Below are 19,322 nucleotides of genomic sequence, written 5' to 3'. Positions count from 1 at the left end.
CAAAACATGTGGGATACTGCAAAAGCAGTACTAAGGGGGAAATTTATCACATTAAATGCTTGCTTCGGAAGAATGGAAAGATGGCAAGTGAACAAACTAACACTTCACCTTAAAGAGCTAGAAAAACAAGAACAATACAACCCAAAGTTAGCAGATGGAAAGAAATCATTAAGATCAGAGCAGAACTAAATGAAAATGAAACCCAAAAAACAATACAAACGATCAACGAATCAAAAAGTTGGTTTTTTGAAAAGATAAATAAAATTGACAAACCATTAGCATGGCTAACTAAAAAAAGAAGAGAGAAGATCCAAATAACACAAATTATAAATGAAAGAGGTGATATTACAACTGATACATCTGAAATACAAGGAATCATTCAAGACTACTATAAACAACTATATGCCAATAAATTTGAAAATCTGGAGGAAATGGATAAGTTTCTGGACACACACAAGCTCCCAAAACTGAGCCATGATGACGTAGAAAATCTGAACAGACCAATAACAACAAAGGGGATTGAAGCTGTTATCGGAAGGCTCCCACAAAGAAAAGTCCAGGACCAGATGGATTCACAGTAGGATTTTACCAAACATTCAAAGAGGAATTGACACCAATTCTTTACAAACTATTCCAAAAGATTGAAACAGATGCGAATCTCCCAAACTCATTCTATGAAGCAAACATCATCCTGATACCAAAACCAGGTAAAGATACAACTGAAAAAGAAAACTACAGGCCAATATCCTTGATGAATATAGATGCAAAAATCCTCACTAAAATACTAGCAAACAGAACACAGCAACACATATGTAAAATTATTCACCACGATCAAGTGGGATTCATCCCAAGGATGCAAAGTTGTTTCAACATATGCAAATCAATAAATGTGATACACCATATTAATAAAATCAGACACAAGGACCATATGATCATCTCTATAGATGATGAAAAAGCATTTGATAAAATTCAACATTCATTCATGACGAAGACCCTCTATAAGTTAGGTATAGATGGAAATTATCTCAACATAATTAAAGACATATGTGATAAACCCACTGCCAATATCGTCCTGAATGGGGAAAAGCTGAAAGCTTTTCCCTTAAGAACAGGAACTAGACCAGGATGCCCACTCTCACCACTCCTATTCAACATATTTTTGGAAGTACTAGCCAGAGCAATCAGAGAAGAGAAGGAAATAAAGGGCATCCAGATTGGAAAAGATGAAGTCAAACTGTCCCTGTTTGCAGATGACATGATCCTATACATTGAACAGCCTAAAGCCTCTACAAAAAAACTCTTGGAGTTGATAAATGATTTCAGCACAGTGGCAGGATAAAAAATCGACCCACAAAAATCAGTAGCATTTCTATTCTCCAATAGTGAACTTGCAGAAAGAGAAACCAAGAAAGCCTGCCCATTTACAATAGCCACCAAAAAAATAAAATACTTAGGAATTGAGTTAACCAAGGATGTGAAAAATCTCTATAATGAGAACTACAAACCACTGCTGAGAGAAATTAGAGAGGATACAAGGAGATAGGAAGATATCCCATGCTCTTGGATTGGAAGAATCAACATAGTGAAAATGCCCATACTACCCAAAGTGATATACAAATTCAATGCAATCCCCATCAAAATTCCCATGACATTTTTATCAGAAATGGAAAAAAAAATCCAGACATTTGTATGGAATAATAAAAGACCACGCATATCCAAAGCAATGCTGAGCAAAAAAAATAAAAATAAAAATAAAGCTGAAGGTATAACACTTCCTGACTTTGAACTATACTACAAAGCTATAATAACCAAAACATCATGGTGCTGGCATAAAAACAGACATACTGATCAATGGAATAGAATAGAGAACCCAGAAATCAACCCACACACCTACAGCCATCTGATCTTTGACAAAGGCACCAAGCCTATACACTGGGGAAGAGACTGCCTCTTCAGCAAATGATGCTGGGATAACTGGATATCGATACACAGGAGAATGAAATGAGACTCATACCTTTCACCATATATTAAAGTTAACTCAAAATGGATTAAAGAATTAAATATACACTGTGAAACAATAAAACTTCTAAAAGAAAACATAGGAGAAACACTTCAGGAAGTAGGACTGGACACAGACTTCATGAATAGGACCCCAAAAGCATGGGCAACCAAAGGAAAAAAAAAAAAAGGGGGGGGGGATTACATCAAACTAAAAAGCTTCTGCACAGAAAAAGAAACTATTAACAGAGTTAAAAGACAACCAACAGAGTGGGAGAAAATATTTGCAAAATATACATGTGACAAAGAATTAATACCCAGAATATACAAGGAAGTTTCCTTGAAACAAGTTTACAAGGAAAAAATAAGCCACCAATTAAAAAATGGGCAAAAGAGTTAAATAGGCATTTCTCAAAGGAAGATATACGAATGACCAACAGACATATGAAAAAATGCTAAACATCACTCAGCATTCGGGAAATGCATATCAAAACCACACTGAGATACCATCTTACCCCAGTTAGGATGGATAATATCCAAAGGACTGTGAAGGATAAATGCTGGTGAGGTTGCAGAGAAAAAGGAACTCTCATACACCATTGGTGGGGATGCAAAAATGGTGCAACCTCTATGGAAAATGGTATGGAGGGTCCTGAAACAATTGCAGATAGATTTACCATATGACCCAGCTATCCCACTGCTGGGAATATACCCAGAGGAATGGAAATCATCATGCTGAAAGGATACCTGTACTCCAGTGTTTATTGCAGCAGTATTTACAATAGCCAAGAGTTGGAACCAGCCCAAATGTCCATCATCAGATGAGTGTATACGGAAACTGTGTTATATCTACACAATGGAATACTACTCTGCTATAAAAAAGAATGAAATACTGCCATTTGCAATGACATATATGGACCTAGAGAGAATTATATTAAGCGAAACAAGTCATGCACAGAAAGAGAAATATCACATGTTCTCACTTATTTGTGGGAGCTAAAAATAAATAAATAAATACACAAAAAAAGCGGGGGGTGGGTTGGGGAGGGAAGAAACAACAATTACAATTCCTTGAAGTTGATAAGACAAGCGAACAGAAAAGACATTGTTGAGAAGGAGGGGGGAGAAGGAGGAGGGAGGGAGGTTTCAGTAATGGGCCACAATAATCAACCACATTGCATATTGATAAAATAAAATAAAAATTGGAAGGAAAAAAAAGACAGAACAACAAATGCTGGTGAGGATGTGGAGAAAGGTGAACTCTCCTACACTGCTGGTGGACTATAAATTAACACAACTGTTACAGAAAACAGTACAGAGGTTCCTCAGACAACTACAGATAGAACTGCCATATGATCTAGCAATCTTGCTGCTGGGTGCAAACCCAAAGGAATGGAAATCAGCTTGTTGATGGAATACTTGCACTCCCATGTTTATTGCAGTGCTATTTACAATAGCTAAAGTTGGAACCAACCTAAATGTCCATGGTTGGATGTCTGGATAAGGAAAACATGCCATAAAAAGGAATAAACTTTGTCATTTACAGCAACATGGATGAACTTAGAGAAAATTATTTTAAGTGAAATAAGTCAGGTACAGAAAGAGAAACACTGCATATCCTCACTCATAAGTGGGAGCTGAGAAACACACACACACACACACACACAGAAAAAAAAAATGAAAGAAAGAAAGATACAACAATCACAATCATCCCTTGAAGTCTTGAAAGAAGATAATGGAATGAGGACACCAGAGGTGGGAACGGGGGAGCAGCAGGGGGTTAGGGGAAAATTGGTAAAGGGTCACAAAAAATGTTTACATTGTATAAAAATAAAATAAAAGATAAAAATGACTATACAAGAAATAAACAGAGGGTCTGCACTTGGCCTGGGCCATAGTTTTCTGACCCTTGGTCTTACATCAAGAGAGCAATCACATCCTCTGGACTTCTTGAAAATATTCCTCCTGTACATTTTTAACCTCTTGCTTCAATCAGGCCATGATGCTGTCTAGACCTGCTGCACAGCATTGCCTTGACACTTCCCCGTACCTCTCTCCTAGGTCTCTCCTTTCCTTTCTGGCTCCCACGCCTTTTTTGCTTTATGTCATACTTTTAATAGCTTGCCAAGAAAAAGTGCATTGAAGGTAAAATTTTTAAATTTATTATTATTATTATTATTTTAATTTTTGAAGGTACATTTTTTGGAGACCATATAAGATCCTGAAATGACTTTTTCTACCCACACTCACATCTTTGATACTTTTACTGGGTATAGAATTCTTTGTTAAAAATAATTTTCCCCTCAGAATTTTGAGCCATATCTTCATTTTCTTTGAACTTTTAATTGTAGTTGAGAAATATGACTTTATTCTGAATCTTGATCTTTCCTAGGTGACTTGTTTATTCTTACTGGCAATCTTTAAGATTTTTCTCTTTTCCTCTAATATTTGGAAATTTCATGATGATGCATCTGATTTTTCTTGTTATTCTTGTTTCCATCAATACATTGGATATTTAATGGATCCTTTCAATGTAGAAATATACATCCATCATTTGTAGGAAATTTTTGGACAATTATCTCGGATATAGTTTTCCTTTCTGGAATTCCTATTAGTCAGGACCTCCGTACTTCATCTTATCTTGTCTTTCCTTTCCCCATCTCTGAGCATTGTGGTTCTATTATTGAGGACAGCCTTTCAACTGTATTTTCTAACTTCCAACCAGCATGGATTTTGTGAAAGATGATGATGTAATGGATGAAAATACACAAAAAAAACTCAATTAGAGGATGTAAATGTTATTTGATGGCAAAGTAACTGGAAACTTACAGACCAGTTTGCACAAAGCAGCCATAACACGATATTGACATAGAAAGAGGTATGTGTCCTGGGAACCTTCCCAGGACCTCTCCACGGGGGAGTGCAGCCCTGGGTAACAACTATTACATATACGAGGATTCCTGTAGAAAGCTTCTCTGATATTACTGGATGAAATATATATAGATGAATTTTTTTAAATCAGAATTTTCTTCATCAGCTTGTATTTCTTCTGAGTTGCTTTGTTCTACTTTGTTTTGGTCTCTCTTTGTATATCCTTTCCTCAAATGTTTGGTGTCCCTTGATTGTTCATATTTATGAATGATGGAATAAAAAACTTATTGGAATAAATCATGTATTAGTTTATTATCTACACAACTCACTCCCCAAATATGCAAGCCTAGAAAAAATGTAAACTTCAGCAAGTAAACTTTTCTCATCTATAATTTGTGGATACTAAATCTCCGTTGCATGGTAGTTTTGAATATCTAATGAGATCACATATGTTAAAGACTTATCAAAAGCCAGGCCCTTAAAATTTGTAATTGCTCTTAAAATTGGCAATTTCTTCTCTTCCTGATTATTAGCATATGGGAGGAAGTTATTTATTGCAAGTCAGTACAATGAATCAGGCAGACATTAGGCTTAAGAATCAGATAATCTGAAAGATGCTTTCAAACAATTTTATAATTTAATTCATTGATTCATTAAAAATAATTATGAAATACCATCTGCCTCTTTCTAGCTGAGTTAACTTTGGGTAAATTACTAATGTTCCTGAGCTTTAGTTTATTCATGTATAAAACTGAAATAATAATACCTACATACTAAGGTGGTTATAAAAACGGAATGAAACACAAAACTTGCTGCACATTATGAGTGGTGAGTATATTATCATGCTAGATGATTAGTTTAAGAAATGAATTAGTCAGTGGCCACTTAGCATTGTTTTTTTTTAAGCTTAGTTTTCTTGGAGTGTAAACTAGAATAATGATGTTAAAATCATCATAAACAAACTCTTATCTAAATATTCTTGTACTGGAGATAAAATATGCCATCTATTGGATGTATTTGTCCAACATCATGTAGCTTCTAAAACTAGGACTCTGTGGACCTTTCAAGTTCACATCTTCTATCATTGTAGATTTAAATTTATCAATCCTTGGGTCACAGCAATCAAAGTAAGAAGTCATAGGTTAGGTATTTGCAAGAGCAGTATGCCAGGAAAGAGAAGCTGTACTAGCTTGAATTCTGCCTATGAAAGCCAGCTTGTTTAGCAAGGGTATTTCTCAGTTTTAGCTGTTTTTCCTCCTGATGTGATTTACCATTGAAAAAAATTGACTTCTGAGGTCTCTGACCTATTTTAAGGCTGTCTTATCTCAGAAGGCTTCTCTTTAGTGACTTTAAGAATGAGGCTGAGAGATGGGCATTGAATTTCTGCCATATGGTGCAACATATGTACAGTTGGTATACATGCCTTGAATGAATAGCAACATAAGATACATTTTATATACAGTGTATCATCACACATAAACCTTTAAAAGAAGTCCAGAATATGTATGTGCATGCATATATTTATAGGAATACATATGCATGAATGTGCATATGTATGCATATGTAGATACTCAGATATATGCACATACAACCAATAGTTCTTTTCATGGGGGCTTGAAATATTGGGAGATGCCCACCTTGCCAGTTTTACAAACTCAATTTTGAATTAATTAATTTATTGAAAAATATTCATGGAATATCCATGGTATTATGTCATAAGGAACTCAGTATTGAATGGCATCATAGGCATTGCAGAGGAAATGATGTTTTGTAACAAAGATAATGCGTCACCTTCTGTAGAAGATTTTCAGGAAGACATGGCTCAACAATATTTTCCAAATTCTCCGTAAGAGTCTGCTTTGGCAATGTTAGTTCCATGGTTAAAGATTGCTAATGGAAAACAAGTATTTCTTCTTGTTCACAAATTTTTATGTAACAGCAAAAAGGATGAAAAAACTACTAATTTATTTATAACTTCAAGGGAGACCTTTCTGAGCACTCTTTGCGCTCACTTAAACTTTAAAGAATTAGACAATCACACACACACACACACACACACACACTAAATAAGAGATGATGAAGTTGGAAAGGGAATGCCGCTCTCAGAACTGACAGGATCTGCAGAGTGTCCTCAGCATCCCCAGAGCCCATCTGGTCTGTCCTGGAGGTAACAGGGACCTGCGCTCAACCTCTTAGCTATTCGGTGGCCCCTCCCTCACACTTCCTTTTACATTTCCATAGCCTTTCTTTCTCCCATTGCTGCCCTTCCCCACCTTTTCCTTTTATTCTGGTCTTTTTCTTATCTGATAACCCCTCTGCTTTATTCTACCAAATATCCATTTTCTCTCTAGCCCCTAAAAAAATCTTCATACAAAGGCACTCTACAATACAACCAATAAATACATAAGACCTTGGGGGATGATGACAGAAGGAAGATGTTAGTATGAAGACAATGCATTCAGAATTTGAAAAATAGCCCCTAATCTGAATGCTCAGAAATCCATGTTGCCCTAATCATCTTATCTGCTGAAAACACCTCCACTATTCACAGGCCATTGTGACAGGGCACCTGTAGAATCGCAACATGGATTCTAGTAGTTTACTTGGGTTTGCTAGTAGTTTACTAGTTTACTCTTAAATATATGGAAACATACATATGTATAATGGAATAAAAAATGAGAACATATCTGTGTTGAAAAGTAACAAAAGTCAACTAGCAAGACAAAAATGTAGTATATGTAACACATTTCAAATAACAAATGATAGCAATATATTTTAATAGAGCAATATTTTTAAATCAAAGAAAAACTTTAAAGTCTATTACATTTTTTAAAAGTGAAGCCAAATCCAGTTACTTTTCAAGTGATTTTAAGTACTATCTTTGTGTCTCATTGGCCACCACAAGATATTTAGTACTACATTGTTATTGTCATTTATGATGCATACAATGCAGTGGGTGCTTTGTCTCTCCAAATGTGTTTGTATAGAATAGGTACTCAATATACATTAATTTGATTCATCTTCTCCTATCATCAGTCCAAGCAAGTGGTGTCTTATGTCTCTCCAACACCACATGGTCTTCAGTTCTTCACTTAGAATTGTCACTGCCAAGGATTGACATCTGAGGCCATGGATGCAACACTAAGGAGCACTCCCATGTCGTTCCTCGAGTCCAAGAACAGAGTAGAATTTCCATGCAAACCAACTTATCTGCCAAAATGTCTTTCAAATCACTGCAACCGGTGGCTTTGGTTTTTGCTGAATGTCCGTGATAGTCAAAGGAGCTATGTGGTTAAGATTTTTTCTCAAGCAGCGTTTGACATCTCCCCAGGCTGAACAGCAAGAGTTAAACGGCAGCCGTGGTAGAGTAACAGCTATGTTTATGGAGCAAAACTGTGTGCCTGGCAATGTGTTCTATGGACTGTGAAACAGATTCACTGTGCACTGGTTGCCAACTTGTCTGAGGCCTGTGAGACAGAACACCCATGCACACAAGTTACATGAAGTGCATTTATTAATTACAAAAGGCAGCAAGGGGGCCGGCCCGGTGGCGCACTGCTGCAGTGCGCCACTTGGGAAGCGCAGCGGCGCTCCCGCCAAGGGTTCGGATCCCACATACAGACCGGCCGCTCACTGGCTGAGCGAGGAGCGGGGGCCACACTGAGGGTTGCGATCACGTTGCTGGTCCCGGTCCGGTACGGGCGCGACACTGAGGGTTGCGATCCGTTGCCGGTCACAAAAAAAAAAAAAAAAAAAAGACAAAAGGCAGCAAGGGACAACAGAAGCCTAAGATTCATGACAAGCTAGTGCTCAAAGTCTCAGGAAAGCTGCCCAGGGTGGATGGAGTCTTGTCTGGGCATGTCCCACTTGCACCACAGCTGTCGCGCCCGTACCTGGACAGCAGCTCAACCTGGGTTTTATACCCTGTGGCAAAGTAACTTACTGGCGTAGAGCACTGAAGGACTCCTATCTGTAGGACTGACTGAAACAGAACCAGGATGTTCCAGCCAATTCTTCCCTATCTTAGGATGTCTGCATTCCCAGCACATTACACAGTTATTCTTGAGAACTACAAGAAAGAAGGGGAAGAACTGGGCCAATCTAAGACTACCCAGAGAACTGCCCTTGATGGACAGGATCAGATTTCATTTCCTCAGTGACCCATGAGGGAGATGCTATTATTGCTATTTTATTAATAAGGAAATAGTCTCATGGAACTAAAGAAACTTACGCAAACCATATGATGGAGTTTGGGTGTGTTGTCCCCTCCAAAACTCATGTGGAAATTCGATCCGCAATGCAGCAGTGTTGGAAACTGATTGAGTCATGGGGTGGATCCCTCATGAATGGATTAATGCTCTCCCTGGCGGAGGGGGATTAATGAGTGAGTTCTCACTCTATTAGTTCTCGTGAGAGCTGGCTATTTAAAAAGACCCTGGCATCTTCTCTCTCTCTCTTGCTTCCTCTTGCCCTGTGATCTGCTTGTACCCCCTGGCTGCTGCCACTTTCCGCCATGAGTAGAAGCATCCTGAGGCCTGTGCCAGATGCAGCTGTCCCAGAATCATGAGCCAAATAAACCTCTGTTCTTTATAAATTACCCAGTCTCGGGTATTCTGTTATAGCAACATAAAACGGACTAAGACACTGTATGAATAATAAATTGAGAAGTTGGGATTTGAATCCACATTCAAATATCCTTCCAATTGTATGTCCTTAGACAAAAGGATATATAGTTTTTTCCTGCCAAACAGTTTTTGCTGGCTCCATTCCTGTGAACATCCTAATCATTCTCCAGAAAAAGCAGTCAAGGTCTTGAATTCTCATTTTATTCTTTCTCTCCTCCTCACCATAGGCAATTTGTTGACAAATGTTTGCCAATCCTACCTTTAAATATTCAGTACAGCTGTTGCTTCTTGGCTATTTTTCCTACCACTGCCCTGCTGAGATCATCATTCCTCCTTCCTTCCATCTCAGGGTTCCTCAACCTCAGCTCTACTGACGTTTGTGGCCGGACACTTCTTTGCTCCAGGAGGCACAGCAGGACATGCAGCAGCATCCCGGACGCTGCTCACTGCATTCTGTTCCCACCCCCTACCCACTAGTGATGACCAAAAGTGCCTTCAGACCTTACCAAATGTCCCGGCGGGTGGGGGGACAGGAATCACTTCTAGGTGAGAACCACTGATCCATCCTAGTCACCACCAATAGTGAAGCATCCACATGCATAGCTTCAAGAGTGTAACTCCCTGGCTCAGCATGTTCAGGACCAATGTTCCAAATTCATCTTTCATGTATCATCTCTTCTGTGTGCATCCTTGCTCCAGCAAAATTATCCCAATTGTTATGACCTAAATACACCCTGTCCTCCTGCTCTTGCCCATCCTATTTCTTCTATGCACACTCTTACCAGTTTCTCCTCCTCAAATTCCATCCATCCACCAAGATCTATCTCAAAATCTGCTTTCCCTAGAGCCTGCTGTGACACCCCCAGCCAGAAGGTACGATTCTCTTTTCTATACTGCCTCCACTAGGGGGTTGTCTCTGAGAGTGCAGAACAGACGGCAATCTTCCCACGAGGAAGGGGGCTCCAGAGAGCTGCCTGTCATACCATGGGGTGAGACGTGGCCTTGTCTGTGGAGGCTAGCTGTTGGCCAAGACATCCTTTTGGATAGGCCTTTCTGTCTCACCAAGCCAAGTGTGTAGATGAATGGAAATTTTCCTGTTTTGACATGAATCCCAGTTGCTAAGATCTCATAAAAATCCACTCAAACGATGATGGAACACATAAGCAGTCATTCTTTATCTCTCCCAGGCCTATGGTATAAATACTGTGGATGGGGAGGAGGAAACAGACAGTCTAAAAATTTCTTTAAGGGCCCAAACACGTGGGCAGGTGCTAATTTAAGGGCTGTTTTACAGAGCTGGTACACAGGGCATTTGCTAAATCAGACAGGCTTATGAGTGTAGAGTGGCATACAAGAGACAACTGGTAAACATGTGAATCCATTGCCCTTTCAGGGTTTAAATAGAAAAGTGACATTTCACAATGTGCTGCACAATTTGACCAGATTGGCTGTAAACCAACGCAAAACACGCCCAGCACTTCATCCCAGGAGGTCTTCATGAGCAGTAACACACATTTAATACACTTTCCGTCAAATGTCTACCCTGAATGTGGTTGTTGGCTCAACATGCCCTGTACCAGCCTGGCAGGCAACTGCAGGGCTCCGTGCTTTCCAGACCCCTCTCAGGATTGGGAATGCAGCTACCCCGATCCCTCTTCACATTAATTACGGGTTTGGGTTGTTATAAGATTGAAATCACCGAAGGCAAGGTGGAAGGGGAACAGCAGATCTAATTCAGGGTTCTTGCATTTTAAATTGCATTTTGAATGAATGTAATGCACACCAATAATTGCAGAGCAGAATATTGCTTCGCTGAGCCAAGTTTCCAAGAAGAGAATACTGCTTATTTCCATTCTCGTCCTACGCTTCTGCTCCCTCACCCCCCTTCTTTCCACCCTCCATGTTCTTTTGTGACAGTTGCATTTCCTTTAAAGCACATTTTCTTATCCATATTGTATGTTGTTCAAGCTCTTTTATTCGGGATTTTTCACACATCCTTCACATCTTCTTTGCAGCTCCAGTCAATAAGCACTAAGACCCAAACACACCTTTGCGCTCCATGTTTAGTCCCTTATCACATGCATTTTCTGTTGCCTTGAGGAAGACCTGCAAGATTTCTGTTATTGAAATCTGAATTTTCTCCCTCCCAAGCAGATGGAGGTGTAAATGTGTCTAAAGACTTAGAATAGCATTAAATTTGTTTTTTTTTTTTTTTTTTCTTCCTACAAAGCCCTGGGAGTCCGAGCATTGCTCAGGCACCCATTAAAACCAAGCGGGGAGAAAAGTAGCAACAATTCCACATCCCAGAGAAGACTGCAGAATATATTACCACACCCCACTTTCCACACAGACCTTAGTTTGTCTGGGTCGCAATCCCCTCTTTGGCAAGACAGTTCTGAGTCATCCATGGATGGAATTACATTGTTCCTTTTTATATTGACTGAAAGATGTGAAGCTATTATGGTTGCTATTCGTCAGGGCCCCTTGCCAAGAGATGTGTGGGAAATAATGCTGCACAGGGAGCCCCAGCTTACCCCCTGTGACACTCACAAGCTCCTTCATAAATTGACCGGGTGGATATTACAATGCACCTTGCAGACAAATAAGGCTGTATCCTGGTGGTTAGGCTCCCCGACTAGCCAATAAAAGCTCAATGAACCTTTAAAAGGATACTGCCGTACTTTTATTTTATACTCCTAATACATGAAGCTGGTCTTTGTTCACGCGATACATCTGTGCACACATAATTCAAATACACCCCTTGCTACTTTGTACTTCCAAGGTTATGGTCATTCTATTCTCATTGACGTGAACATCCTTCCCTTCTCTCTTCATGTGAGTAACTCTTCTACATCATTTCTGATTGAGCTAATGCATTATCTCTTACAGGAAACTTTCTCTGATTCCTTCCTGGCCCACCCACCTTTCAACTGAGTGATGTGGGCTCTCTGGGTTCCTATCATAACCTAGGCATAGACAGTGCCATATCACAGTGCTTACAACCTTAGACTAAAGTATTCTTATTTTCCCTCTCTTTCTTCTACTAGACATAAGTTCCTTGAGGGCTGGGTCCCCTTTGCATCCAAGAAATAATAGTCCAATAAATGTTCTTACACAGCAACTTAATTGCAGTCACACAAGTCCTGCCTGCAAGAGTCCCATCCAGCACACTACCTCCCTGTCTTCAGGCCCAACACAAACAGGAAGGTTCTGTAAGCGCTTCAAATTCACTTCTGGAGGTCTGAGTCATTATTAGCAAAGAAGTCTTTGAGCTGTCCAGGTGGCTTTGGAAAATCTAGTGTCATGTGAGATGGAAGGCAAAGAGGGTATATTAAGACAAATCTAGAAGCAGCAAAGCACATGCTCTAGCAGGAATGGCAGTGACCCTTGGTTTTCTAAAGTGGATACAAGAGTCTCTGCAGAAACATGTCGGGGACATCTGGTATCATGCACTCGTTAACCACCATAGGTAAGCCAGGTTCTACAGCTGAATTGCTCTATAAGGAATGGCAGGAATTCCACAGACTTTGCTTTAACTCGGGAAGATTTACCAACACTTGTTCACCCTCTTAATGATTTCCTAATCCAAGAAATGAAATAAAAATTCCCCATGGACCACCTATTCTATGTAGCTTTCCCTTATCAAAGCAATCTCCTCTTCCTCAGAAATTGCACAGCTCTTGCTGGTTTTGTTGCTAGTTAATCAACGTTCCCTCCAGGTTTCCACGGTACTTAGCTGCCACTCCCTTACAGCATCCAAGAGAGCATAGAGTCATGGAATCTCGACATAGGACACAATCTCTGAGCAGATCTAATTCATCCCTCTCATTATACACTAGGGAAACTGACATCCAAAGAAGCAGCATGTCTTGCTTGGGTCCTCACAATTGGCTGGAAGCAGCACAGGATTGAGAATCTATGTAACCTAACTTCAAGTGTACTAATCTCATGTACGTTACACTGCGTCTTCCTTAATTCTGTTTGTCATACTCATATTGAAACATGACTTATTCTCTCCTTAAAGGCTAGATATTTGCCTTACTTATCTTTCAATGAGTTCAAATTCAGGCAGGAAAGATATAGTGCATTAAAATTGGGTAGCTGTATGGAATTTTATAAAGAGACAATTTGCAAAACCGTGGGCAGGATTTATATTTTCCTTAAGCAACAGAAGATAGTGCAGTACTCTAAGGTCAGCAATTGCAGGGGATCATTACTGGGGCTGCCTAGCAGGGCAGCGAGCATCTACTAGAACCTAAAAAGGGTGGCTCTTGAGTAAAGCAGCCCCTGGGGTGATCCACAAGAAGAGAGCCAGGAGAATAACCACTATAGCTTCATTCTCTTCCCATCCCCAATCTCATGCCAGTGTCTCCACTGGCTAAATCCAAGTAGCCAGAAGGCAAGGGATTTTGGATGGTTGTATTCTATGCAGACCCACCACACTGAGGTGAGAGCAAGTGGGAGAAGAGTGGATAATGAACCTGCAGAAAAACAGCAGACACCCAGAGAGATGCTTAGCACCCTGCCTTGCACAGAGTAGAGGCTGAAGAAATATTTTCAAAAAATTAATCAATGTATTTAATGGCAAAAAGCTTTATATCATTATTTTATATTCCATATGTGATGTCCTGACTCTCTAACTCAATTATAAATCCACTGAGGTTTTCTTCGCACTGCACAGGCAATGCTTTGCCCAGAGTGAGCATTAAATAAACATTTGGAAAAGAAAGATTAACTAGCCCAGACAAACAAAAAGGCAAATAATTTTTTTCTGGGAAAAAATGAGCCTCTTCCCAAACATGCATGAAAGCCAAGGTCAGTTAGTGAAATAAATTCAACATTTCCAGACACTGTCAAACATGAAACTCTCCTGTTGCTAAACAGTCTTCGGGATTTTCCTGCAAATCATTTCCATTAACTCTGGTCTCTGAGTTGTACTTGAGCTGCAGGGGAGACTCAAGCTACACACTCTTCACAACATTCATTGCCTGATTAGATGGAGATCCTTTCATAACTCACAATACTGTCTACTGTACAACCAGTTCCATTTTTCTTCAATTGCACCAGGTATTAAATGCCACTAGGACATTTAATGTGAATACCACATGTATATACACACACTGAGGTGATTGGTTGGATAACAGCTTCCTTAGGAACCCTGTATATGTAGCCAAAAAATACTGAAAAGGCTATGAAACCTGAGAAAAATAGGGAAAGAAAAGATTATTTTTCTCTGGGAGAATAAATATTTATAGAGGATTCAGAGCCTACTTCAGCATAACCTCATGCTTAAAGAGTTTTCTAATTCTTCTAAAATATTATCCACCTAATCATATTTCCCCTCCAACTAAGCACATGGCCAAGAGTTGAACACTATGAAAGATGACCAAGGTAGCTCATGGCCACGAAGTTTCCCAGCAGCTTGAAGAGGACAGAGAAGTCAAGGCTGGTTCGTGTCTCAGCCACGTGATAGTTCTTTAGAAATGCAAAGTGTTCTCTTGAGTTCATGGCATTTTTCCTTATTAGCTAACTAGTAAAGAACGGAGAAGCTTTAGAGTGAGAAAGTGCACCTGCAGCCATCTCCTGAGAGGTTATCAGAAGCAACAGTGACGGGCCTTGCGTGCACATCTCACTGGAAGAAGACTTTGTGGAGCCCTCACATTGACACAACAGGATTCCCAAGACCTTCTGTCCTACTCCCCTGTCCTGCAAAAGATGCATGAGTCTCCTTGAAGCCAGAGGGATTTATCCAAACTTCTTCAAGGGTAGAATCCAACTTCGATGTTCCAAGAGTCAGAAAAACTATAAAGAAATGAATTTTGTCTTTGCACACTCAAGAATGCTCCCTCCCCACCCATCATGCACCCATGTCCTCACCTTTTTCTTTTTTTTTTTTTTTTTTTTTTTTTCTCCTTTTTGTCTTTTTTACTGACCGGTAACGGGATCACAACCCGCGGTGTCACGCCCGTACCAGGGACTGGCAACGGGATCACAACCCTCAGGGTTGCGCCAGCACCAAGCTCAGCCAGTGAGCGGGAACCGGTCTCCACATGGGATCCGAACCCTTGGCGGGAGCGCCGCCACACTCCCAAGTGGCACCGGGCCGGCCCATCCTCACCTTTTTCTATCTTCCCTGTGGACATGTGCTCTCAGGAAGGCTAACCTGAGTTGAGATGTAAGTAAAGAAACAAGATTTAACATGTGGCTACCCAGAAAAGAAGGAACATACGTAAGAGAGAGGCAGATTGCTGTTCAATATAAGGAACAGCTTCTGAGGACGGGGCAGGTCGACTCAGCTTTGTATCTTTTGTTCATTGTCCAGTGCTTGGCTGTTTCAGTCAGGATTTGTCAGGAAAAGAGAAACCAGTCTAGGTATTCTGAGCAGCAATGAATTTAACACAGAGAATGAGAAGCTTACACAACCACTGGGCAGACAACCGTGCTGTCAGGAAGGCCGCTGCTGGCTTTGGGCAACTGTAGAAATACCAGAAATGCAGAGATGCTGCTACCAGAAATCTCAGTGGCTCGCGCCAGCGGTGACCCTCAGGAGAATGCTGGTGACACCTGGTGTCCTTCTGCTGTCTGCCAGTGCCCATGCACTTTCCCACGGCTCCCTCTTCTCTCCTGCCTTCCAAAGCTCACAGAAATGCTTCTCAATGGGAGAATCTAAACAGAAGTAAGAGGGCGCATTTTTACTGAGAGACAAAAGAAATTATCTGGCACACAGGCAGAATAGAGGGATACAAAATATATTTACTAAGTTACTGAATAAATAATTGAACGTAGAGATGGTGTTTTAGTCCGTTTTGTGTTGCTATAACAGAAATACCTGAGACTGGGTAATTTATAAGGAAAAGTAGTTTATTTGGCTTACGATTCTGGGACAGCTGCATCTGGCATGGGCCTCAGGCTGCTTCTACTCACGGCGGAATGTGGCAGCAGTCGGCAGGGACAAGCAGGTCACATGGCGAGAGGAAGCAAGAGAGAGAGAGAGAAGGTGCCAGGGTCTTTTTAAGCAACGAGCTCTCGTGGGAACTAATAGAGCGAGAACTCACTCATTAATCCCCCCTCCCCCAGAGAGAGCATTGATCCATTCATGAGGGATCCGCCCCATGACTCAATCACTTTCCAACCCTCCCACATTGGAGATCAAATTTCCACATGAGTTTTGGAGGTGACAACACATGCAAACTCCATCAGATGGAGAGATGAAGGGATGGATAATGAACGCTTTCTCACAAAACAGGCAGAGATTATACAGGGAAGCTAGCAAGGCCCTTTGCACACTCGGGTCTGTGATTTTCATGCGTGGACTGATGGAACTCCATCAGGCACAGAGCTCTCTTGCTTAGTTCAGATAACTGAATCTCTAATTTTAGAATTTTAGGCGCTTTCTGATCTGTGGTGATAAGTTTTGAGGAGACAATCCGGGGACCTTCCAGGATCCCTAAACCTTGCCATGAACGCTGTCACCTTATTCTACCTCCTAATAAGGAGCACGTGCACAGCTCCTCTCCATATACACTTTGTGCAGAGATTAGTCCTCAGTTCTAGAGCCACATAAGAAATGCAAGAACTCCAGACACAGTTTTACCTTGGTTAGGTATAATCACACACCATGGTTAATAGGCCTGCGTGGACACAGCGTAATGGGTAGAATAGGGCCTTAGCGGCTGGAGATGTGGGTCTCAAATACCAATTATTACAATGATATCCTGAGGGTCAATATGTAAGTCTTTCCAACTCTGAGATCCTCGGTTTCTTAGTTTGAAAGTGGAGGGCTTTAAAATGCGTAATCTTGATGTTGCTTCAAGGTCTAAAGAACTCTGGGTTTATAATTTGTCATCTTATCAAAAACATGACTTCTCTTCATGAGTGACATTATGACTCCTTGAGTGTTGTTTTCATGACTTCTTTCCCGGCCACTCATTCTACCATGTTAGCATTTTGAGGTTGGATTATAACCTAAGGTTGCCGCAGCTGATTTAAGCCCTTAGACAACGTTCTTGGCCTCTAAGGGTTTCTTGACAGGAAAACATTTTGCTTTGTCACTAAAGGGACCTTACTGAAAGATCACAAATGTAATTTCCGTCTGCACTCTCTTCTCATCACTGGACCTGGGATGACCTTACGTATTATTAGAATGGTATTAATATGACGTTTGGCCAGAGATTAGCAGGACATGAATATAGCAGTACATGAATATTGCTTTGGCTCAGGGCTTTCTCCTGTCGACAAGTTTTCTAAGGGAAATATATGCACGAAGAAGTTAAACAAAGTAGCAATTCATTATTTAGAGGGCTTTGCCCCCAGACACCAGTGAGTCGGACCATGTGGAAGGCTCCTTTCACTGAAGTTAAATGGGCCCTTGAAACAAAGCCCTCCTAGACGATTGCTTCATCTATTTCACCCCTAACAAGTAAACCCTGATCTCAGATCTTATCATTATGCCATTTTGGCTAATCAAAAATTCACCTGCCAGAGCTGGAAAACTGTAACTAGAGGGTGAAAACAAGAGGGAGAGACAGTTTGCTCTTCATGCCTGGTATCAAGCTGGCCTAGACTGTAAACAGGGCAGCTGTCCTAGTCCTGGAGGAGGAGACACAGTGCCCAGGGAAGGAGAGAAAAGGATCCCTGAGATGCTTCCCCCAGGGCCTCGGGGAGGGAAGGCAGAGATGCACCGCCTTTATGTGCTGGACTTCTAATCACTTTGGCAGTTCCAACCCTGGAAAACTGCAGCCTAAGGATGGCTGCACTGGGGCCCAGTGCAATGAAAATGTAGCGCCCAAGCCAGAGTGGGAAAGTCAATGTCTCCTTCCCAAGTCAGGTTTCTCCAACTCATGGCAGACAGGTAACCCCCTGAGGGTACCAGGGTCTCTCAGTACCTGGATCCCTGGGTGGAGAGTGGCAGAGGGAGGGGAGGCTCGGCAGGGCCTGGGGTGACAGTGATGGCAATCAGGCCGCAGACAACCCATCCCCGAGAGGCAGGAGGAGGCGGGAGGGGGACTGTGTAGGAGGCAATGCTCCAAGACCTGGGTGCATGCTCCCTGTCCCAGCAGACTTCCCTTACACAACGTAAATTGAAAGATAAATTGTCAAGAATTTCAGACACAATGGCAGAGCCTTAGATCGTAAGCACAGGGGACTTCTGAGTGAGGGGTTGTGTGACTGCACTGTGCATGGCCGTGAAGCTGGCCCATCAAACTTCCCAGGCCAGGGTAACTCTCCTCTCCTCCCGAGATGTGTCATGTGTCTGTCAAGGGCTGGAGGAGAAGATGGTCTTGGGAAGCCTCATGCTCTCTGTAGGCCACAAATGGATGGGCTGCAGAGTTCCAAGCAGGAAAATTCCACCAGCCTGGCGCTCTTACCTGCTTCTCCCAGTGTAAGGCTCTGGGAAACTAATGACTTTGCAAAACCCTGCATTGGTTCCTGTTGGCAAGTCCCATCTACCCAGGTGAGGTTCTTGAGAGCCACAAAAGGAGCTTGGACTTTGGAGCCAGGAAGGTCTGAGTTCAAATGTGACCCTGGTTCACATGGCTACAAACTCTTTGAGCTCTTTGAGCCTCAGCTGCCTCAGGTACTCAGTGTAGATGGTAGCGGTTCCCCTGGGGCTTAAATAACAAAGTGCCTGACAGAGTCCAGTAGTGTGGTTATCTCGGCTGATGGGTAATGCCATCAGCAGGAATTCTGCCCACAGGCTTTCAGCATCACTTCCTGCAGCTGACGTGCCCTGTCAGAGCCTGATCCTATTCAAAATGTCTCTCCAGGGCTTTTAGCAGCTACAGCACCATCGGGGCCCAGCACCTCTCCTGCCTGTGGCTTCTCAAG

This window comes from Galeopterus variegatus, unplaced genomic scaffold (assembly GCF_000696425.1).
Source record: "Galeopterus variegatus unplaced genomic scaffold, G_variegatus-3.0.2 Scaffold217, whole genome shotgun sequence".
In the NCBI taxonomy this organism is placed as follows: Eukaryota; Metazoa; Chordata; class Mammalia; order Dermoptera; family Cynocephalidae; genus Galeopterus; species Galeopterus variegatus.
This window is presented reverse-complemented; position numbering follows the sequence as displayed.